Raw genomic sequence first — 25,618 nt, 5'->3', positions numbered from 1 at the left:
AATATCTATGCAAAAGATGTTATACAGTTGGTTTTTTATATGCCTTACTAATCCCTTAAAAACCTGACAATTCCTGCCTGTGACTAATCTACATACAGGTAGCATAAAGTAACATGCTTAAAAGATCTAAGACTAGGTTTCAAAGGAATCTTTCTGGACCTAGGTATGTGCCGTTCAGTCATTTTCACAGGCTTATTTAAAAACTCAAAAGATACACTTTTTCTTTTAGGTTATAGCAATAGAGACAGCCTTCTTCCATGATAAATAGCTTCTGTGTATAACAGTATTTCTCAGATGCTCTCTTTCTGCACAAGCCCATGAAACATCATGACCTTAAATTCCTAATCAATAAATCAAATCTGCTTTTAGATATCATATGCATTGCGACATTTAGAAAAGGTGGTAAGATGAATATTAGGAGTGATTTCTCAGTATTATTTCTACACTTGCCAGAAAGTCTTCCTCCAGCAAGAGATAGATTACCTTTATTTCTGTTTGACTTTAGTTCTCTATTCATCCTCCTTTCAGTCAGGGGAGGGCAAAAATTACAATGCCTGTTTTCAAGTCCCAACTACCCTCATTTATGACAATGGAAAGTTTAACTTCATTGAGAGTTCCTATTGTTTGAAGCCACTGAAACATAATCCAAACATTTAAATTTACAGAAGTAAAGGCCATGTGCCTTTGAGGTTGATGACATTCTGTGCCTCACTCTGAATGCAGCCCAAAGGCTTGACCTTTCTTAACAAGGTACTATGTTGTACAGACTTGTCTGTGTCTTTCCTACTGGGAGCTTTAAATAGGAGCAAACTAATTTCCATTTTCTGTTTTTAATTATTCCACTGCAAGTTGGGTTCATGTGACATAATGTCAATTAGTTGAAAAAAGTGAACTACAAACTTTTGACACTGCAAGAATTTCTCCTCAGTCCTTTGAGAGTTGGTAAGTATTGTAAAAGGAAAAGGAGTCTGTCTTTTAGCTCAAGCTACACTATTTTAACATGCACAGTCTTAAGCTGGGAAAAAATCTGCGATATTATTTTAATGGAGAGGGAATACAGCGTGATATGAAATGTGAATTTTAGTTTTTCCTAAAAATGTCCCTCAGGGCATGCAACTTGTTTTGACAGAGCTCAGTAAACTAAATGATACATTCTGCACATACCACAGAATTCCACCACACTTTTCACAGAAACCTTAAAGAGTTGAGATTGGAAGGGACCTTCTGAGATGTTCTGGTCTCACTCCTCTGGTCAGGCAGTGTCTGGCTAGACCAAGTTGACCACGATTACATTCTAACAAGTTTTGAATATCCCTCTGTTTCTCAGTGAACTGATGTCTAGAAATGTTATCAGTCACAGAAGAAATAAGAAATGCTTATTGGCAGTGTCAATAAAGATCTTCACTGAATTGCACTTTTTTATTGTACAGAAGAAAAACTGAGGCAGTTTCATGTTATGCCATTGGAGGTGAGGAAAACTTTACATTCAAAATTAAGTACAAAAATTAATCAAAATAACTTTTGGTGGGAAAGAAAAATTATTAGAACATCCCCCCCTTTCATTTAAAAGACAAAGACCAGAATATTTGACTGCCTGGAACTGAGTGCACTTAACGGGATTTGTAAGTCTCTTTTATTACAGCCTTTTATGTTGTCTAAAATGTCATCTTGATCATAAAATTTTTTCCTAGTTACTTTAGATAAAAATTCATATTCCTTTGAAATGGTCTGCTTTCAACCAAGTCACATTAGCTCACCGTGGAAAAGTATATCATTTGAAAATAATCTCAGTTCAACTATGATTTTTTTCTTTGGTTTGTCAACATTCCATAAATGTTACTAGAAGGCGACTTGATGTTGTTTCCTAAATTGATTTGGGTATGGAAAAATGAGATCATGCACAGTATGTGTCACACAGAACTTTTATCATGCCAGTAATGTGTAGAAGGTTGCAATAGTATTTGTATTGTTCCAGAAACAATGAGAGGGGGAAACAGGAGCTGTTTGCTGTCATTCCTACTTTTTACGTCAGTTCCTCATTCCTTCACAGAAAGTTTTGGAGGTACAAGATCTATAAGCAATGGTAACTATATGGGAAACTGTTGATCACAGCTTGAACCTCTGATTAACAATCTGAGGCAAGTGATGGGTCAGCTGCAGGAGCACAGGAGAAGGTAATTCAGCTGTGCTCCTGGAAGGGGTGAAGCTTGACTCCACCTCTCCTAGATCTCATTTAAGGGCTGAGCACCACTAAGGCAGGTTCCCTTTCTGGAGATTGCTTCTGTGTGGAGTTTTGCAGCGAGCATTGGCATTGGTGAGTATCTTATTGTGATCTTCAACATCGTTGAGCATTTGTTGTTTATCTTCTTTCTGCATAACCTATGGTCATTTGTCAACTTTACAATTGTACAGTAACACAAACAGTAATATAGCTTTTGAGCAAGGTTTGTGAGCTTGAGAGGTTTTTGTCTTTTTTGTCTTTGAGCTGTTACAACTGTGCAAATGAATTGTTATGCTTACTAGTGAAGTAATATATACTTAAAGGACCATCTTATTTTGTGCTCTTCAGAGCAATTAAAAACTTGTGTATTTTAATGCACAATGAGTCAGCTATGGGAAACAGCATTGCTAAATGACTCACTACTCTACCAGTATAGAACTGAGCCTTCAATTTAGGCTGTGCTTCAGACCAATTTGAATCAATATTCAATTTGAGGGGCTCCAGACCCCTCAAAATAAGGGTGAATTTCTTATACTTGCCAAAGTCTGAGTAAAGGGGTGTTGTGTTGATGATGTAATAAAAAAACTAATGGAGATCTATAGCAGCATTTGAAATCTGTAATTTCCATAGTAAGTTCACTTCTGTTCTAAGCACCTTTTAACAAGTTAACATAGCTAAATAGACCCTTCTGCCCACTTTTAGATGGTCTTTTTCTGTCTTCAAACTTAAGTGCCACAGTTCATGTTTAGACAGTAGTGCTGTATGATCACCATGTAGCTATGAATGATTAACACATTTAAGATGGCTGTGATATCTTGAACTAGTTTTAAAATATTGTTTCTAATTTTCTTGTTTTGGTTTGTTTTGGGGAAAGCTGTGAACATAAGGAAAAATGTACCAAAAGAACAAGCTCCACATTCTTGGAATGTGTCTTGCAAGATACTTTGTACTTTTTAAAGGTGTGACTGAAATCATAACATGAAAAACAGATTAAAAAGTACTATGTGATCACATGAATTAAAATATCAGAAATGGTAACAGAGTTAGTATGAAATCAAGTGAGACAAAGCACATGTCTTATGTTATCAATTAAAATATGTTTTAAGACTGTTACTATTGTAGACATTTGAAAGTAAAAGAAACCAAGAAATCCAGGTCTAATCTTACTTGTATGACATGTGTTAAGGTAGAGTGCAGTACATCTCATCTTATGCTACAATTGGTCAGAGCAGATAAAGAAACACCCCCCCATTTTTTTGTAGTGACACTTTTTATTCAAAGAGACACTTAAACAAGTTGTATGAAGACTGCTTATTGGATGAAAATTGAGTTATTATCAACCCGACTGCTTTCCTTCCAGTTTCCTAACTGGATTATGACCTAGGGTCAGAAAATTATATGGTGCAGCATAAATTGTGTGGGTTCCTGAGGAGTTTTCAGCCTGTGTGTACTCCAAACCAAAAGGCCAGTGTAGGATCACTCACAGGACAAGTGCGTAGCTGGTCTCGTTGGGTCGGCAGCCTAAAATAATTGGCCTTGAGAAGCAATCTATGCAGATTTGGATCTGACAAAGTCTAAAACTGGATCTTTCAGTAGTCTGATGTCAGGACTGTAAGAAAAAAAGAAATTAATCTTCTCATTTGTATACCTTTACACCCTTAAAACTGTAAAGAACGTCTGGCTGCAATTTCAGTTCAGACATCCCCTGTATAAGAACATTACCCAAATCCTCAAAGCTCATGCACACACTGGTTTCCTCTGAATGGCAGTACTTATGGCCATCTGTTAGGCTGGCATTATTCCTAGGCAGAGATCATAATACCAGTTTAAAAATGGCATGGAGTACTAACTAGTAGAAAGAAGCAGTTTCTCTTTCTTCACCCTCCTATGGCAGTCATCATCAGATGTCTTCTTGAATTTACCTTCTTTAAAAGTTTGTCTAGTTATCAACCAAATTAACTACAGAATTAATTGCCCATGTAGTTCTTTAACTGCCACTAATCTCAGACTTCTACTAATTCAATTTTTGTGAGATTATGTATGAGATTTCAAATTCCAAAAAGAGGATGAAGTTAGAAAGATTAAGAAAGAAGAAAAGTATTAATAATAAGGTGAACACTAAAGAAAGCACCAAGAAGCATATCAAATGATTTTGACTGCCTTTAATTTTGAGGGGAAAAAATCACTGTTTTTCATAAATGAATAATTCTTTTTTTAGTAAGCTATTCTGCAAGAATAATGGACTTCATTTTTAGTATTAAGACATACGTTTCTTACATGTTCGAACTGGAACACCATACATGATATGAATCCTAAAAGAAAAAGTTTGCAAATATTATTAAATCTTCTAAAAGATTCTACTTCTGTTATTACCTGAAAAAGTTATGCAAACAAATTTTCTCCAAAGGTGACCTTAAAATTTTTATTCTTGACCTGCTGCCATTCAGCATTTCAGTGATAAAGCTTTCATACATCTTAAACACTTTCAGAAATTGTTGCTGTTATTCCTTTATGTAAGAGTCCATCAAATGATCATACATAATGTATAGTGCTAAAAATATCAGATACAGGCATCCATTGCCTGCCATCTGTCTTAGTACTTGGGAGTACTACTGTCATAATGTGGCCTCACATCATGGACAGAACACCATTCACATTGAATTCTTCTGTGTCTGAACATCAAAGAAACTAGCAGGCTTATATGGAAGGGAGTGGTTTTTTTTTGTTTGTTTGTTTTTTCTGAAGCAGTAATTCAGTTTGTAAAAATGCTTCTACTATGAGAAGCTCCAGAAAAAAGAAGTACTTCTCTTATATTCAGCTAGGGTCATTTACTTCATATTTTATAGAATTTAATTGGAAAAAATGTTTAATTTGAGATATATTCATTGCTTTGTCTGCAGTTATAAGACTATGCTGTTGTTAGTGTCCCTTCAGTGTTACTTTTGCAGGATCCAGTTATACTCCAAAATAACTACTCTGATAGAAGAATTTCCACTTTCAGTTGCATTCTCTACCTTTTGGGAAAACTTTTATTTTAAACTGTTCTGGCTTCCTGGTTTTACTATTATGAAAAACTGTACTGCATTCTTTAATGTTTCATTTTAATGAACAAGCATAATGGTCTCAGTGTTTTTAAAGTCCCTTGCTGAGTTGCTGTTACATTTTTACTGTCTAACATGAATCAAACTCACAGCTTAGAATTTATTTCTCTGTAATGAAAATTTGACTCTGGCCTAAACTGTAATGTTACAAAGCATTCTGATGCCACATTCTGATATTCACTGGAGTTAGTTGATCCGTAGGCCTTGGTTGGCTGGAACCTCTCAAATTGCTTAAGTTATGTAATTATGACAGACCTTGTGAAATGGCAATTGGATAATCAAGTCTGTTACACAAATAAGTCTTCTCTACGTAAAATCAGAGGAAAAAAAAAACCTGATCGCAGGATATTCCATGGTGACTCATTCCTAAAAGAAAACAGTAATCTGCTCACTGTAACTGGCTGTGCCACTGGTTAACATGTAATTCTTAAGTAATTGTCCATTAGCTGCTTTGGAAATTTTTAATCAAGCAGTTTGCTTTTTCAGACACTGAATACGACAAATATTTATTTGAAGCATGCTTTCTCTATTTCTCTTTATATATATTAATAGTCCATTTTAAAATACAAGTGATAGAAAGGATAGTCCAGGAGAAAGAAAGAGTAAATTGCATACTTCTATAATGCTAAATGTGAGAAGTTTCCTTTAAGCATCTATTTTCTGAGAAGCAAGCTCACAGTTTTCCAGGTTAGTTCTCTGCCTGGATAGCAAAGATAAAGATGCTGGCTATTCTTTTTTGGTTTTAATGTCAAGTTATAAAATCAGTGCCAAAGTCATAAACCTTAAATAAGTCATAGATTATATAGGTCTGTAGTAAGAGTGTTTCTGGGTTTCATTAGGTGGGAGGTGAGCAAGGCATTTGTAGCTTCTTGAAATCTGTTCTAGGTTTTGCAATGACTTCACACCTTCAAATTCCGTTTGAAATGAGTGCCATATTTCTACTAATCTATACCTTGCAACAAGGTAAGTAAGCTGAATTTAGCATTCACACAGATTGTCCTCTTATCAAGAAAGCAAAAATCATTTAGAGACATCCCTGTTTATCTAGCTTCTTTCTGTACATACTTTCTGAATGGAGTCTCTGTTATGATTACAATTGCCCATGTAGAAAACACCTTTACTAGTAACAACTTTTTTCACACACAGGTCGTGTATCTCTATGAAATGTATTCTATACTGCATATATTAAAATGTTATTTATCTTTTCCTATTAAAGTAATGAAAGGTTAGGAAAAAAAAATAGTGGCCTTACACTGAATAGAATTCTTTTTCCTTTCCTTTAAACTTCATTCCTTTTAACTGGCTAAAGGCAGGATTTTTCCTTCTGAGCCTTTCCTCCCTGCCACTCACCCTCTCCAGCCATGTTGTGGCCAGGGCTCTGCAGAAGACAGCTCAGAGGCGTCAAGCCTGTCACAGTGATTGTTTCAGTGTAGCTTCATATATATACTGGGTTGATAAATTATTCAGTGGTGTTGTACAGTTTGTTTTTTCAGTTGGCTTTAGAAATCCACACTTACCATAACTCATAACTTCACCATGACCTAAAAGAAGACAATGAATATAGCTTGCATTGATTATCTTGATCAGTGTTACATGAGAATTTTAAATGGAGTGTAGAAATAAAACTTATTTGTAGGAAGTGCCTCAGTTTAGATGAGGATCGTGTCTTGAAAACATGCTGTAAAATGCTAGGGAACTTCTTCAATGCTGATTCCCCAAAACATAACAGGAAGAACTTCAAATACAGTACAGGAGCCACAGGGTAAAGCTACTGCTGCAAGCCTGGCCAGCAGGAACTGTATGGGGAAAGCTTTGACTAAAAAAACCTGCTGTCTAACCTGACAGCTGTCTTAATCTCTCTATTCACCTACTCACTGACACATATCTGTAGACCCTACTGTAGTGCTATAACAGGATGAAAAGTTTGAAGTATGTCAGGATAGAATGTCAGGGTAGCAAAGCCTTCAGCTACAGAAAATGTAAACAGTCCCAAGCACAGCAACCACAGATATATATTAAAAAAAAAAAAAGGAAAAAAGCTGTTTCCCTTTGATAAACCCCAGGTAGGTAGAGATCTCCAACAAAAAATACTCTCATCTCCACTGCCAACCCTTAAATGAAGTCTGGAAAGCTGTGGATCCTGGTTCCACCCTCTCCAGACACTCAGCTGCATTGCGTGAACTTGAGCTCCCCTGCCCTGGGCTGGCCCTGCATTCCCACCAAGTGTTCAATCACTGGTTCAGGCTGTGACTTAGCATGTCCACTACACCTGGGTTTTTCACATGGTGTGGTTTCTTAACCCATCAGGAAACCTGTTCTCATTTTTCTTGCTTCCTTCCTCTTTTTCTTGTTCATAGCTATGTTGTTTCGGATTTGCTGCAGCTGTGGAGGAGTAAGAGAGGAGGGGAGCAGTGGGATCATTTATTTGACTTTGTACATCATTGACCTTTGCCCTTTTCAGTAACTTGTGAGATCTTCAGTATACTGGTGTATTCCTGTGGGTCCAAATCAGTTCTACTCCACGAGTAAACAGAAACACATTTTTTCTCCTTACATGTGATGACAGAAGATCTGTAATGAATTCATGCTTATAAGTAATACTGGAAAGGTACATTCTGAAGTATACACATAGCCAGAGTTTTTGCAGTGTAAACAGGCTCTGTAAAAGGGCGATATCTTTTGGAAAATCAGGGAGATGTTGATTAGTTTTATTTTTATTTATATATTTTTGTTTTCTTTTGCTTAAGGTTTTGTGTACCTGTGATGTAAAAAATAACTAAGACTATAGTAGGGTGAAAAAACAAAAATAAACCTACATGCAGGAAGATTGAGAGAGGGTGTTTTAGGGAGAAGAATGTTATTGTTTTCATGGTTTCTGAGGATGATGCAAACCACAATTTTTTTTCTAATGCTTTATGTTCTTTTTGCTTTGAAAAGCTATGTAAAAAGAAATGTACTGCTACACTTTTAAGTACTGAGCAATTATAAAAGGAATTGCTCATGCAGTTTCTATTTCTTCTGCTAAAAATGCCTCAAGATACATTTCCCAGCATTCACACTGAGGTTTCTGAACACTCACCAAGGTAAGCAAGTGATGTTATAGATAGTTTAAGAAATGATACTGATTTTTCTATGCAGCGTAATGTAAGTATTGAAAATGCATTGGTTTTTGGAACTGTGAAATTTACATTCTCAGTAGTTTTGCTGCTCTGAGTAACATGGAACTTTAATTAGATGCTGCAGATTTTCAAAATCATTTCAAAAATCTTTAAAATCTCTTACATCAAATTGTAGTATTAACTATAGAATAAATATTTCAGCATTACAAGAGAAAAAAGTCTGCAATATTACTGTAGAGGAATTGTTAGGTCACAACACAAACTAGTGATTGAGCACCTGGTGAGGGGCTGTGGCTGGAAGTTCCAGTGCTCATTTTTATTACTAAGTCTTTCTTTTTTTTCTTTTTTTTTTAAGCTGTGTTTTATTATGTGTTATATAGGAAATTGATTTCTTAAATTAAATACCGACTTAAACAACAGTTACAAACAGGAATATGAAAGCAAACACAACAGGAGACATTTGCCCTTTTTGAAGGTGATGATGTGAAATAAGTACTTTGCCCAAATCTAACCAGGTAAGACACACTCATGAATTGAGCTTGGCTGGAAAAGTGTGTTGTGTGTTTCAACACATCAGCTGTCACTACCCTCTAATTTAGCTGTAGTTTTATGCTACTCAAGCTGTCTTCTTGCTGGTGTCCTTCCTCAAAATCACAGCAGAGATTTCTTTGAGCAGGCTCTTACTCTGTCATTTTCTTAGTTGGAGACTAAGCGACTTGCAGCCGCTTGTTTGTGTGAAGGAATTTGGGAGGAAAAAAAAAAAATAATATTGCATGGAGAAAAACAGTTAACCCCAATAGCTTGGAAGCAATTTATTTCATGAGAATAAAAGTGACTGGTATAATGTAAAAGTCCTAAATTGGAATTGGTGACAGTACATGAATGTTAGTATACTAATACAGTATGCTAATGTTGTTAGGTATGAATGTGATAAGGTCTTACGTAAAGTTAACAAGCAAGAGAAAGTTTTAATGACACTTGAGAAATTAAAGTAGCTCAGGGAAAGCAAGTTTATTCAAAACAGAATTACTGATTTTCTTTTTGGTTGCATTGTTTGTGGCTTGCCTACAGATGTTCAGTTCATAAATTAGTTCTATAGTGTGTGAGCTAACCTTGTATTTAAACAGATCAAAAGTATGTTTTTATTTATTGATATGCAGGATTATTTTCATTAAAGTACTTGGTAACAACTAATGTAATTGTGATTGTCATTCTGATACTTCCAAATTATCCTGGTTTTTGTTTAGACTAGTTTCTGAAGTGAATCTCAGGTATACTGTGTGTGCAGAACTTTTCCCTTTAAGCTCAATGATTGGATTAGTTGTGTAGCTACTATTGTGTAGAAAATATTGCATTATAAAATATATATCTCCACAGAAAAATTGCACTGGAATCTGAGCTGACAAAGATAGTTCCTTAGAAAAAATTGTCATTTTTCTCCAAAACTCCAACACTCCTGACTAGTTTTGCTGCTTTCTATAGATTGTGACTGCTTCAAAAATATAAATTACTGGGGTAACATGGCATATAGAATTTAGATTTTTATAGTGTCGAATCAAATTTTTTTTTTATCTTCTGCAGTCTGACTTGGCTGTGAATAATTATTGTGGTTTAACTCGGCAAGAAGCTTAGTGCCACACAGCCTTTCACTCCTGCATCCCATGCTGGGGGACAGGATAGAGAATTGAAGGGGGGGGGGGGGAAGGAGCAGTAGGACTCTTAGACTGAGATAAAAACTATTTACTAAAACAGAAAAGGAAAACAATAATAGTAATTATAATAATATGTACTTACAAAACAAGTAATGCACAATGCAGTAGCTCACTGGCTGATGCACAACCAGTCCCTGTGCAGCAGTAGTCCCTGCTTCTGTCCTAACTTGACTACTTGTGCCTATTCACCCCTGTACTCCAACCTGGGTCCCCTTATTGGCAGGACAGTTCAAGAAGCTACAAATTGTAATATACTTGGCTTTGTAGGACACGGCTCAGCAAAAGCTTATTCATCAGGGTAAGTTTAGGTTGGACGTTAGGAAACACTTCTTTACGGAAAGGGTAGTTAAACACTGAAATAGGCTCCCCAGGGAGGTGGTTGAGTCACCATCCCTGGATGTGTTTAAGAGCTATTTGGAAGTGGTGCTCAGAGATATGATTTAGGTTGTTAGAGTTAGGGTAATATGGTTAGGCTGCAGTTGGACTTGATCGTTGAAGTCTTTTCCAATCTGAGTAATTCTATGATTCTATATCATCAGTGTTTTTCTCCTAAAGCCACAATGTAGCAACATACCAGACTAGGAGAAATAAAATCAGTATTCTTGAGTATCAGTCCCAGGATTCTTAAATTTTTCATTATGTAAATGCATACGAATGGTAGTCATTGTGATATTGTGTTGTCAAAAATGAAGGTAACTTGTAAGATGTGTTGTATCTAGAGATACAGTAAAACTTTTAATTCATGAAAATGAGGTAATGTCCCCTTCCCTGTACTGCCTATAACCTTCACAGATGAAAAACTTACATTAGTGTGATTTTCCCATTATATTTTACCAATTGTGAGGAGGATATTTTTAGAGGTAAGGTGAGAGATGACTTTTTCTGTCCAAAATATTGATGAATATGCAATATTTTAGTATATTCAGAGTCTGGAAAATTTAAAGCCATGAAAGCCTCAGAGCTAGGCTCAAAATAAAATGGAGATTTTTTTATTTTTTTTTTAAAATAGATTTAGGCAAAAGCAAACAGATCCAATAAAGAATTAATGTGTCAATTAAAAGTATATATTGTTTTCTTTTAGTTTATTCCAAAGATGTCCTATATTATGAAAAAAAAACAAACATAGAACTGTCTAGTCTTTGTAACTGCATTGTTCTGAATAAGAGAATTTACCAATTTGTTAGAAAATAAATTACAAATTAAAAAAATAAAAGCAATTTTAAGCTAGAAAAAAAGAGATTAAGAACTAATTTGGTGCTCAGTAAATTGATCTATTCCATAACTACAAGCATTTCATCAACATGTGTATTGTCCCTTTTTGTTGTTGTTGTTTGTTTTTGCGGTTTGTTTTACCGGGAAAGTGTTTCTATCAATTAAATCTTTAGCTGAAGCTGTTCTTACCTGCACTGATTGGGACAGAAAAGTTGAGCTGTTCAAGGAAAGCAAATCAGTCTAATTTCAAGATCAATAGTTTATTCCATACATTTATGGTTGAGTTAAACTCTAGCAGAGGCATAATGAATTCAGTTGTATATTGCAATGAAGGTTTTAGCTAATCCGTCTGAATAAATTTGCAATAAAGAAATAAATTTAATAGTCTGCTTCATATCCTGTATAATGTCATGTTTCATAAAAGAAGTTTAGGAAGGAAGGAAATCAGGATAAACAATTAATCAATAGCTAATGCATATAAGGGTGTAGAAGACAGCATCTGTCTCTGCTGGGACTGGTTTACATTGGTTTCCTTGACTACTTCACAGTAGCTCTCCAATTTTTTAATAATCTTTACTCATCCACTAAAGAAATGCACTTGTTTTTCCAGGTTACAGTGACCTTTGAGGGTCTGACATTCATAATATTTACTGTAGACCTTAAAGTAGATTAATTATTCTGAGGGTGTTTAAGGGGAGATTTGAGAGAAGAATGTGCAGTCTAACACATAATTCTGTATTGTAATTATTGTTAATTTCCTTTGTAATAGCAAGTTTGTACTATTGTCAATCCTAAATTTAAATATTTGTCTTTAAGAAACTCACTCAGGTTTGAGTTCAAGAATAATTTCCAAATGTAAATAACATTGACTCCCAGTAAGTCTAAAGTATACTTACAATAATTTAAAAACAAACAAACAAAAAAAAAAGGGGGGGGGGGGGGGTATTTTTAAGTTATGGCAGCAAAATCTGTCTTTACCTTTGGTTGCCAGTTCTAGCCTGGTTTCACAGTTTTGTTTTATTTTTGTTTTTAAACAAAAATAGCAAGGTGAAAGCCCAGATTTATTATGCTAAAGCTATTGTATAGAACATTTTTTGGATGAAATCTTACAGGTGAGGAAATTTAAAAGTTCAGATTCCTCATCTATAAACCTCTTACTCTTGAATTTGCAGTTTCTTTATATGGCTCAAAACTAGATAAAAAACTGACTGCAGCCAGAAACATCTCCCTGTGCACCTGCTTAACTGATAGCTATCAGGCCCCTTTCTGTTGATAAGATAAATAGAGGAGGGAATAATGGTCTGAATGCAAATCAATAAATCTGTGTGCCTCTGGCTTGAACTTTGAGAGTCACTTTCTGTGTACTAAAAGATCATGCATTACCAAATACCTTCCTGACTGGCAGCACTGTTAAGTCTGTGCAGATCACTATAAGTTTGAGCAGCTGATGACAAATAAAGAAATACAGATGGGATTTTGAGGGATGTTTGTCATTTCTCATTGAAATGAACTAGTGATTTTTGTTGAACACAATGCTTGGTGCTCCTTTCAGAATTTTCAGAATATTTCAGACTTCTATAAGGGACAACTAAATATAGAAAACTAGGGACAAGGAAAAAGGCTAAAAATGTTTCTCCTTCTTTTGTCCAGAGGGCTTTCATAGCCAGCTATGCTGGAGACACAATTAATTCTTCATAATGAGAAATGCAGGTGTTTTATGAGTACTATGTGTATTTTTTTTTTTTTTCCCCAAGTAAAAATACTAGAATATGTCCATGGTCTGCTCAGAATTTGGGGTGCATTACAAAGGGGAAGGTGATCCTCTTCATGTACTGTGCTTATGCAGCTACATCTGGAGTATTGTGTCCAGTTCTTTGCTTTCCAGATCAAGAATGATGGGGATCTTCAAGTCCAGCACTGGGCTGCAAAGGTGACTGTGACCCCAGAACATCTCCCTTATGAGGAACATCTGAGAGATTTGGGACTGAACTGCCTGGAGAACAAAAGGCTGACAGGGAACCTATCAAAGCTTGTAAATATCTAAAGACAGAAGTCAAGTGGATTAGGCCACATTCTCTACTATCCAGAGTGTATGTAGAGTCTCTTCCTCTGGAGATATTAAAAACCTGGACGCTTTCCTGTAACAGTACAGAGAACCTGCTTTAGCAGTGAATTAGATTCAGTGATCTCCGGAGGACTCTTCCAACCCCTATGATTGGTGAGTTCAGGATTTCCTTTTATTCAAGAGATTATTCAATTTTGAAGAAACTGTCTATATTTCCGTTCAATTCTGTGAAAGCTTCTATAAATGAAGTCTTGACTTTTAAAGAATAAAAATTTTGTGCATCTGACAATATAGCTGTTTTTTTTTAAAAAGTTCTTTCCCATTTGAGTGTTTATTTTTGCCTCAAAACAGAGTCTGTGAGAGCAAGCCTTCAGATGTCATTTTTGATTATGTGTAACTGGAGAGAGTCTGTCCTACCTACAGCTCCTGTTCCTTGTCAGAATGGTCATGTTAGATGCATGCATTTTCACTGATATCTGTCAGAGGTCATTTCTTCTTCCTCTTTCATTTTTCTTCCTTTAAACAAAATGAAGTCATTTTTATTCTTAATAGAAAATGACTCAGTTTTCTGTTCTCATGTAAGTGTAATTTTGAAAGTTGCTGGGAAGTTAATGTGGGTTTCTGACTGCCTTGTGTTATATCTATTCTAAACTGGTGCCAAATACTGAAGTATATCTGCTTGGAGTATCAGTGCGAAAGTGGATGCTGGTGGAGTTCTTAATGTGCTATCTATTTCTCATACAAATGCTCTTAAAAATTGACTTGGGATTACTAGGATAAAAATATTAATATAACTGTAGTTGAGGCAATCCTATGTAGAACAATTATGTCAGGCAAAGGGTGAAAAGCCCTCACTGAAAAACTGAAAACTGGATGTCCATAAAGGTCCATTTGATCAATTTTGCAGTATGGCATAAAGTTGTTATTTCACTTCACACTGGGGGAAAAAAATATATTAATATGTAGATCCACTTGAGTTTTAAATCACCTTCAGCCTCGACTACAAGTTTATAATTCATTTATTCCTCTTTACCGTTTTCAACAATTTATTCATATTGCTAATGGAAATATTTTAGTGGGGAAAACAGGGAAAACAAGTTTATTCTTCTGGCATTATTTATTTATTTATTTAGCGATCATGTGTGTATGCAGGATGTCTTATTGCTACAGTGAAGGAAAATGTCAAATATCTATTGCATTTATTGACCTAGAGCTACTGAGTGCAAAGATTGAACCTGCTTCAAGAATAAAAATCTCAAAGTCCGTTCTTTTTTTTTTTTTTTTTGTAATAGAGAATTATGATTTTTATCCTTTTGTTACTGTAGTCAGATTTTCCTTTAGCTGCTAAATAATATGCCTTGAAAAATGCAGGAGTTCTCTTTCTAATAGTTGATATCTTGTGAGATGTGTTTCTAATGCAATCGTATTCTGTGCAACTTAAGCAACGCTTAACGTTATGTTGGACACATGATTTGGACAGCCATCTAAGGGATAGGGTCTGACGTTTTTATGCTCTTGTCTGGAGGTGAACTTGATGATTCTTGTAGGTCCCTTCAAAATAAGGATATTCTGTGATTAGGTCCTACATTCATTTTACCATGCAATGTAGGTAAGCCATGCTCAAGTTCAAAAGGGTTTTAATTTTACTTCTCATATCTAAGTGTATTCACTATGAGGGGCAAATAACCAATTTGCCAATTCACATATGGTGTTTTAAAAGCAAAACAAGAACATCAAGATGCAAAGGTAAAAATAAAATAAATCTATTCTGGAAGAGAAATCTAGTGAATATAACAAGACGAAGATTTACAGTTAGAGATTTTTCTGACTCAAATTATATTGCTGTGTTGTTTTTCTTTTTTGCCAAATGTTATGTGCAAATATGAGTAATATGATATTATGCATTATATGCAAATATAAAGTAAATATATGCTTTTATTTTGGTGATATGTCCAATGACCTAGAAAACAGCTATGTACAAAGTTCAGGAATAACAGCCATTATTGCATTACTTAATATGAAGCTGTAAGAGCAGCTATTGGGCTTAGCTGGCTGTTTCATCTGAATGATTACTAATATTAGGGTTTTTTTTTTCTCCATTTAATAAATACTAGTAAAAGCAAACAAATAAAGCTATCTCTATCTCATGTTCAGTGCACATCTTCAATCATCTGCTGAATTGGTTCTTGAAAATAAATTGTCAACTACTAATGCTTTTTTGGAGATAAGTAAGAAGGAATGGAGGTATGGAATAAACTCTTTATCTCTTTATATAGTGCATACATATATTATATATATAATATATGAATAGTGTGTGTGTGTGTATATATATAATGTATGCATATAAATCTGTTAGTTTGTCTAAACATCTTGTAAGAGCATGTGTAACTGTGAATCTGAAGTCCTAATTCAGAGGAACCACTGGAACGACATTTAATCTCCCTGAAGTTTAAACCTAAAATTAAGCTTGTGTTTGCATGCTTGTCAACCTGAAGCTTGAAGCTTAAATGAAAGTGGCAAGTCCTCATAGAGGAAGAAATGTGTTTGACTGCCACATATGAGGAAGGGAAGTTTAAGTAGAGAACTCAAAGCACAGATATAGTGGTGGGGGGAAAACAAAGGAAACTGGATTACTTAAAGAGAATCCTCATAGGTTAAATAAGGTAGAGAGGGAAATCAAATAAAGTTAACCTCAGAGACTTAGGTTGCAGTGACCTGCAGGCAAGAATATTACAAAGCATTTGGAGATCACAGTGGATTTATCTTGAAATAGATTTTTAGGAGAAAGTAGAAAATTGTGGCAAGTTTCCTGACTTATTCTGATTATTATGCTCCAAACCTTCCTATATATTCTGCTATCAAAATTGTATTCCTGTCTGAAACTCAGGTAAGGTTCAGCCTACTCACCTCGCTTTTGTTTTGTTTTTCTTGCTGCAAACTTTCCTCCATTACTGTCCTACTCTTTCTGTGTTTACTCTCTGAATTGGCTATATTATCACTTCAGCCACTCTTTACTCATGGATGCTTTCTGGAGTATTGGACATCTAGATTGTGTTTAAATAAAAACATTGAAAGGATATGTTATACAAGGTAGTCTGATGCTTTATCAGCATTTATTGCCCAAATTATGGGTGGAAGAACAAGCCACATTAGAAGGTCCTCTACCAATTACAATTAGTGGCTATTTTCTCTTTTCTGGTATATAAAAAGAGAGTATATTCTTCTTGCTTGTGTTACCATGGTAACAATCAAGAGTGAAAATTGTGTGATTCTTTTCTTTTAAACTTCTGTTGCACTGAAGACATTTGTGTTCTTGCACAAATTTACACAACTATTTTTTTTAAATTGAAATCTTGTTAGAAGGATATAGCTGAAGGCATTGCCTTGGAGTTGCAGTCTGCCAGTGCAGATGATGAAACAGCAGCCTCTTGTGGTAAAACAAAGGAGACTAATTAGGAGGTAAATCACGAGGTGTGGCAAGCATCTTGTTTGCATAGTAACATCAAACTTTCTGATCTTCTCATGCTACAATGATTATCAGCAAAGGCATATACAGGTTTTCTAATAGTTTCCAAAGGGAATAAGATTCATTTGCTCATAGGCTGGGGTGACCTTTAATTCCCAAGTGTGAATGTTAATAGGTTTCCTCATTAAAGAAGCTCATTAAAATCAAAAATGCACTGGAAATTATTAACTATGATATGATAACACTGAGGAGAAAAACTCATGGAGAAACAGTGAATATGTTTTGAATACTCTCTTAATCATCTGCAATTAGTATGTTTTTTTTCAGACTGTAAATGGCAGCAATAATAGGTTCACTAGAATTCCATACTTAGTGTTTTACAAATGGAGCAGCACTATGAATAAGAAAAGAATCTCGTATGCCTTCCTTTTGCAGTTGCATTTTTGAGGGATTCTTTCACTTCTAATGATCTGGAACTTTTCACCTGGGATTTTTTCTTCTGCCTACTGCATTCTAATTTGCATGATCAGTTTTAGTAGTTTCATATATTACAACAGACTGAGTATAACAACATGTTTCAGGATTATGAAAGCATGTCACAATAAGTCCAAGGTATAGAATGTGCATATAAGAGGAAAAAAGTGACTAATATCTGGCTTTTTATACAGGCTGGCTAACAACTGAACCAATAAAATCATCCATCAGGCTGGATAGGGCTCTGAGCGCTTGATGTACATGTCACTGTCCATTGCAGGGGAGTTGGACTAGATGGCCTTTGAGAGTCTCTTCTAACTCAGTCACTCTATGATTCTTATGAGGCATTCTGTGGAATGTATGGGCTCATGTAAAACATTCATTTAGCATATCTTTTCTTTCGTGCTTGCAAATTCAATCCTATTGTGACCCATACTGTGTGTTGCAAAATCTATCTTAATGTTTTTATATTGTCTTTAATGTTAATTCAATACCCAGTGCATACTTCTGTGATAGAAGATTATGGTTGCCAGAGGCACATTCATACTTGTGGAGTTGGAATGCAAGTTGTTAGCCAGGGTGGTGCTTGACATACCTGTAACAGTAGACTTACAGTCAAACAGAGCAAAAATAAATAAGCCTTGCAGTAAAGTTTCAGTACTTCTAAATAAATAAATGGCCCTTTTCCATCTGGTCTGGTGGGAAATGTTGTGTTTAAGAGCTCTGGCAAAAATGTCTATTAATCTGGGAATAGTTACAGGCTTTCTACCAACACATTTTGATTGACAAATTGTGACTGTCTAGAAGAATGAAGGGTGAGAGCACCAGGCTCCTTTGCAGCTAAAGAAGACATTGTGATTTGGTACCAGTGGACCTTACCATGCTATTTTATATGTAATCAGTTTTCCTTTACACTTTACAACAGATGGAGAAAAAATGTCTTGATTTCATCTAAAGAAGCCAACATGTCAATTCTTTTGTAAGATTATCTGCAGGCAGACTTTTCAGTGCAGTGAAATTGCTTATGTATTTAGGGTTAAAGTCTTGATTTAGGGTTAAAGACCTTGCTGGATTGTGTTGTACCTTACACTGAGGATAAACAATGGATTCTTGCTTGCCTCATAAAGAATGCCTTTTCCCAACACCAAAGTAATTATTGAAGAAAACTTGCTGTGACCAGTGCTATATTTTCTAATCCTGGTGGTTGTATTAAAAACTGACAACAGTAATTAGAAATGGTCCCCATACTGAGTTACTATTTCACTCACTAAAATGGTTTAATCTTCAGCCACAGTGATTTTTATTTTGTAACGCTCTTATTATGGCTCAGTTCATAAATTAGATGCAGGTTCTCTTATACTTTTGTGATTGATAATATGCCTCTCTCTGAGATATAATTGACATTACTGCTGTTTTAAACAGAGAAATAAAAGGCTTTCATTTGTTCCAAGTGGTTACTTCTTGAGCTTTTTTTAATCAACTCTTTAAAAAGCATACAAACAATAAGGGAGACCAGGAACCTTGAAACAACAAATTTAAGTCCATCTAGCACTCCTTTGTCAGACATTATAGAAATATCAGAGATTACAATGCTTGTTTTTCAATGGCGGAGTCTTGTTGTCTTCCAAGGCTTTTAGCATTTAATGGCAATAGGAGCTGAAAGTGAATTCTGTTCTAGTTTGTGCTGCTGCAGTTGAAAGTAGTACTAGGCCCGTATAGCACTGTAGTCTAACTTGTGTTACATGACTGTAGTAGACCTTCAAATAGAGGCTAATGAACAATAGGTTCTCGGGTGTTTAGGGAGCTTTAAAGCTCTCCGGGAAGTTGACTCCCAGACCAGCTACATCTCATTTTGAAAGAGAATACACAGACAGCAGATAGTGTTGTGCTAGTCTTGTGTTTCAAGACCCTACACAAATAAACTTGGCCCATGGAGAGAGTTGTACTATGGATGAATGAATGTGATACATTTTTCAAAGGCTTATCCTTGTTCAGTAGCTTGCCTTTATTTAATTATAACTCCTGAAATCCAAAGAACAATTTAAACATTTAAACATTAATTTAAACATATTAAACAATTTAAAAGTTTCTAGCAACGGTTTCTTTATGACAATAGAAAGGGGTAAAATATATATTTCTTATTAAGTTTGTGGTTTTTTTTTTGAAAATGCATTACTGTAACTTCCATAATCAGTAACATTTTGAGTGCAATACTACTTTGTGTTGTAGTAGTAGTTGTAGGTTAGTCAGAAATAATGTCTTTTGACTCTTCTTTGTTGCAAAATCTTTCCTAAGGTACTGCAAGATGTGACATTTCCAAAACATATTTCAGTTCTATCTTTTCCAAAAGAAGTCATTAAATTAACATGCATAGCTTATAGTTTAGGTCGCTGTTCCAATGCACTCTGAATAGAAGTGATGAATAATGCATTTATTTTAAAATAATTTGTAAGTTTGTGTTGGGGAAGAGTAAGCCTTTAACAAGATTTTATCATGTTCAGAACTTGCTTTTTATTGTGCAAGATATGATATTCTTTAGGTGATACACAGTATAATTATTGTTAGAATTAATGCAATTTGAACAGGATATAATATTCCTAAACCAACTTGAAATAAATATGCATGTTCTGTTTTGGCTTGAATGTTATGAAATATTAAGTAAGTGACAAGAAATACTTTGAAAGGTAGATATGTGATGGCACTCTAGTAATTGGGTTATTAAATTTTTTCCAATGGAAATGTGTAAGGCATTTTTCCTCTCCACAACTAATTTCACCAGTGCTAGAGGGAAGAAAAAAAAAAAAAAAAAGACTTTTAAAGATATTTTAGGAAAATGAATGTGCTCACACAGATTAAATACTGAATTTTTGACTAATTTATTTTCCCAATGAATAAAACAGCTATTTGGTGACATGTGTGATTTGTGCAATATTAATCCAATAATACATGCAACGTAATAGAGCAAATGTGAGTACTACCAGTACTTGTCAAAAGAACTCTCATAACTGTCTTTCTTCATTTATGGTGCATCATGTAAAAGAAACTTGAGGATTACTTGCCAGAGAAATGGAAAAGGAGGGAAATAATACTGTCCCCTTCTTTTTTTTTTTTCCATGTAACTAAAAATATTGTTATGTGATCAAAGGGAACAGCGGTGCTATTTTTAAATGCCTGCCTATTAAACACATCTTCTGGAAGTATTCATGTTTGGTTTTGAGAAAAATAATGCTATTTTTTTCAGCAGTTTAAGACAAGACACTACTGGAGAGTGAAGTATCAAAAGCAGGAATTCTGCAAACAACTTATGAATTAAGCAGCAGCAATTTCCAGGATACATCCAAAAGTTCTAGAGGAACGCATTGAAGGGACTTAAACTTTTCTAAAACCAACAAACCTAACCCCAAAGATTGATTAAATTAAGTTTCAGTGGTAGAGAATACTTAATCTGCCCTTGAAAGGAGAATGCAGAGATCCTTGAAATCATCTATCTTTAGAAAATAATTCAGTTGAAGTAAAGTAAGAATTTAAAAATAAAATTATGGAACACCTAATGGGTTACAATATGACAAGGAAGTTGGTTTTTATAATGGAAAAAAATTTGCTTCTGATTTAATGTAGTAAGGTTCCTTGAGGGTGTCAATAAAATGGTGAGAGAAGGAGGTAGGTAGAAGTGCAAGCTTTCAAAAAGCCTTTGGCAAATCTTTCATAAGAAGCCATTAAAAATGACTAGTTGTAAGGGGGCAGCTAAAATTATGTCACAGGTCAGAAGCAGAATGAAACATGGAAAATAAAGTCTGAATAACTAACTTATCACCTTTGAAAAGGGTGAAATATTAAGAGTGATGTGCTTGAGTACTGAAAGAGAACCATTCTGGTTTAATGTAGTGTTTGCATGAATGATCTAGAAGAGAGATGAAATGAGCAAACTACTGATTATTTATGATGGTATTAAAAAAATGAAGTTGAGAGGTTTCAGTGGAATTTAGCAAAATGAATTCACAGACATCATTGATAGGTACTGGCCATGGCAGAGCAGTTCCCAGTATTCTAAATGTACTTAATTATCTTTGGATCTTAAATTAATATATCTCTTTATTAAATTCAATGTATTAGATAAACAAAACTCTTATAGGTGTCAGTAATATGTCAAAATAGGAGGGGAAAAAAACAGAAACCACACACACACAAACAAAAACAAAAAGAAAAACTGAAACCATCCTGAAAGAAAATTCACTGTTTGAGGAAGACAGTGCCATGGAAAGTTGACACTTTGGACTGCCTCCCCGAAGCTTAATGGTGGGCTTTGAAGCTGGGTATACATACAGTTATATAAGTTGCAAAATTAGAGACAACAGGACAGGGATTTTGCTTTGTCATGACATGCTTTTTACTGATTCTCAGCTGTTCTTTCGCTGCAGATGCTGCTGCTTAAAGAAATACTTTTCCTGGTCCAGCTCTCATCACCTCAGGTCTTCAGAGTTCTCTCTGAACTTGCAGTTCAGAAAAAGTTTATGGTAAGCTCTCCATAGTCTTCACTGTTTTTTTGCTTTTATGGGAACAAGGCTTCTGCTGTGGCTGCGTAACATCTAGATTTCATAGAAAACAGAAGTAATTAAAATTTCACAAACTTAACATTTGGACAATTTAAGTGAAATATAATGGTGAGGAAATGGTAGCATGAAGAAAATGAGTTCTGGTGATACTCATATGTGAGTGAACTTCACACGTGAAATCCAACTCTTTTATCTATTTATCTATCTATTTATTTATTTATCTATTTATTTATTTATTTTTAAAAAAATCTGTTTCCTTTATAATGATTCCTGTATGACCTGATTTAGATGTTCGTGATCTGGAAAGAGATTTCACTAGGTCATTTTTTGAGGTCCCTTCAATTCCCTGACATTCTGTGATTCCTAGTCTCTGATATTGTATCCAGAAATGTGTGTTTGATAATGTTAACGTGTTTGGTAATGTTATGGAAATTTATTTTACATAGGAATTCATGCAGTTACATTATTTTGTATTTAAGTAAAATATATGCTTAATGAGTAAAGTAAACGGCTTCATTCTGAGTGCTTGGCAAGTTTTAAATAACAGAGGAAAGATGGAGGTCCTGCCTTTTAATAACTAAATCAAGGTTTTATTTTAATTTACATGCTTTTGTAAACTGAGGGAGAGCTCTACTGTTAGGATCTGGGCTGTTTCCTGTCTTGTCTCTTTTGTATCTTGCTGTCTGAGCTACACTATGATATAGTCTTTTGCCGAAACTTGGCTGGGAAAATCAGGGAAATTCTGCATAAGTCTAGCTTGATCTCTGATGGAAGAGGTAACATATATCTTAAAGAATGTATAAGTGATATTTGTTCTACTTCCTCATTTATTTTGACTTCAACCTCTTTTGTTGCACTATTTCTGGGACATTTCCTCTTATTTAAGTATTTTGCTTGTTAACATAGTATCCTCCACAATTCTGAGTGCTCTTTTATTTATGGACTAAACTGTTTATAGTAGTAGATACAGTATTTCTGAGAAATGCTAAGTATCTAATAGCAAATAAAACTTTTCAGTATTGACAAATGTTCCTTACTGAATGCTAGAAAGACATTGTGCTCTGCAGCTATTCAAGTGCACACATAGAAATGTATCTGTAAAAATTTAGTAACGCACCATCAGAATATCCTGAAAGAGCCAGAATTTCGTAGCAAGGAGAGTAGTGTAGTCCCTAGTGTCAGCCAAAGTAAGCAATAGAGGTAGAGACAATCAAATCAATAACTCTCATCCCCCTGGTTCCACAACCAAAAAGACCTTTCAATATCTAAAGGGAAGCTACAGGAAAGAAGGGGGCAGACTCTTTAGCAGGGCCTGTTGTGATACAACAAGGGCAAATCATTCAAGAGGGTAGATTTAGTTTAGTTGTAAAAAATTTTACAGTGAGAGTGGTTAGGCACTGGATGAAACAGGTTGCCTAAAGATGTGGTGGATTCCCCACCCCTGGAGACTATCCAGGTGAGGCTGTTTAAGGCCCAGGGGCAACATGATCTAGCTTCAGTGCCCCGCAGGAGAGTTGAACTGGATGACCTTTAAAGGTCCCTTTCAACTCTAAGAATTTTATAATTCTGTGGGGAGAAAAAAAAAGTCCATACCATCCCTGAAGGTGTTGAAGAAACCTTTAGATTTTGTACTAAGAGATGTAGTTAGTGGGAAAATATTGGTGGTGGGAGCATAGTTGGACAAGATGATCACGGGTGGCCTTTTCCAACCCTGGTAACTATGAATTCTCTGATTCTATGTGAAGTTTCCCTGTTCACATAGATCTGTTTCTTGCTGTTATTTATTTTTTGTTGTTGTTGTTGTTTTTAGTAATGTCAGATGCAGAAATAATACCAAAAGTTAGAGCACAGGAAAAAGAAAAGCACAAACAAAAAAAATTCCAAGTCAATCTAAGTAGGATGTATAACATTTCTCACATTCCTTACGTGAACTCAAACTGCATAGATGACATTTCTAGAACAGTCTCTATTTTTTTCAAGTAGAAAGGATTCTGACATTTCGTCTAACTAAAAAGAAGAGCAAGTCTTCTTTCTTTTATTTTCTTAAATTAAATTCTGCTTTCTGTTGAAGTACAGATTTGATGAAACTGATGTAAAAAGGAGAGACCACAGCATCCACTTATTCATGCTAAACTCAGACATTTTAGAGCATAGAAAGATTTAAAGGGTGCCTAAATGCCTTCAAAATTATTAGAGCTGAGAGAAGGTTAGCATTTCTCTCAATTAAACTTTTTCTTCTATTAAACCTTGGCACTTTGATCTTTTTTTTTTTTTTTTTTCTGTTCATTTGCAAAATAAGAAGAGCTATTATTTTTTGGCTCTCCCTCAGGATCTGCCCTTTCCTTTAATTCAGATGATATGGGAGGGTGACAAATGAAATAGTGACAGAGCTGTTTCACTCATCTTTCCAAGTATGAAATATTTCTAACAAAGAGGGAATTTTAAGAGAGATGTTTGAAGAATATTTAATTTGAACAATAATAGAAAGACCAGAGAATAACTTTTATCTCAAAATCCAATGAGAACAGCAGCTTTCTATATCTGGTAACAATGCCTTTAAACAATGAATTGCAAATCAGTAAGTCTGATCAGCTGCTGCTAAGAGTGCACCTACTTAGGTATATCCTTATGAGAAACAAAACCAACAAATTGCATTTGAGAGTTTTCTCTCATTTGTTATCTGAAATATATATATATATATATATATATTATTTTCCTCAGCTTCCAAAAAGTCTTTTCCTTTGAAAACCATCAGCTTCGTTTACTGAGGCTGAAAATAAAGCATCAAGTTAGCAAAAAAAGTAAATAGGAAGAAAGAAAAGCCATCAACAGTAAAATTTTAGCTCTGTGTCTCTGCTTCACTATCTCTGAAATGGAGAAATATGGCTGCAGTGAACATCTTACCTGAAAGTAAATAGCTTTATTGTCTGTTCTGTACAGTGCTTTATGAACTAAATGAAATCTTAGGAAAAGATGTTCTCTACCTTCTCTCTAGTTGTCCATCAGGAGTGTTTATACTGATATGTCAATACAATATTCTATTAAGATTTGGTTAGTTATCATACCACAACTAAGTAGTTCTATCTACTGTTCCCTCAGGGACTTGAGTTAGTATCTCTTGCACATTATAAACAGGGAATTCCCCAACTACAAATTGCCTTTTGTTATCTTAGAGAACAAATGATAAATTGAACTGCAATTTAAAAAAAAAAAAAAAAAGTTTTCATTAAAGCAAACATTTTGGTAACTCTTAAACAAAGCAAAATCATGTTATTGTCCTAAGCCCACAGAACTGATTTTGGCCTACCATGTAGATAGTAGATAGAATGAGAGGAAAAAATCAGTTTTATGACATGTATTTTCAAAATTAATTTAGTATTGCAACTTTTCTTTTGCTTTTGTGTTCTAAAAGAAAAAAAAAAGTGATTTCCTGTAATCAGCAATTTAGCTCCTAAATCTAACAGACCTCCATCTCTGCAGTCTTGTACAACACTGCAGATAAAATTCTGTTAAATCCAGCCTATACATTTCTATGATAAATGCATATGTTGTTTTCACGTACAGTTGTGGAGAAATTGTTTCAGTTTCCTAAGTCTGTAGGATTTTCTTCATTTCAGTTCAGTTTAGCCATCTAAATTGTTTGTTTGAAAGTTTTAACCACTCCTTCATTGGAATAGCTTCTATATTACTTGTGT

At 34.8% G+C, this 25,618-nt stretch overlaps 1 long non-coding RNA gene across 1 annotated transcript; it reads left to right on the top strand.

Annotated features, from left to right (window-relative positions):
• The first annotated feature begins 2,270 nt into the window (after positions 1–2,270).
• On the top strand, positions 2,271–22,508 carry LOC107312983. Its single transcript, XR_001554718.2, has 3 exons — positions 2,271–2,314; positions 13,251–13,583; positions 21,789–22,508. It is a non-coding gene; the product is annotated as an uncharacterized LOC107312983 (long non-coding RNA).
• The last annotated feature ends 3,110 nt before the right edge of the window (positions 22,509–25,618 follow it).

Source organism: Coturnix japonica, chromosome 4 (assembly GCF_001577835.2).
Source record: "Coturnix japonica isolate 7356 chromosome 4, Coturnix japonica 2.1, whole genome shotgun sequence".
NCBI classification, from domain to species: Eukaryota; Metazoa; Chordata; class Aves; order Galliformes; family Phasianidae; genus Coturnix; species Coturnix japonica.
The sequence above is the reverse complement of the archived record's forward strand: the minus strand, read 5'-3'. Positions and strand labels throughout refer to the sequence as shown.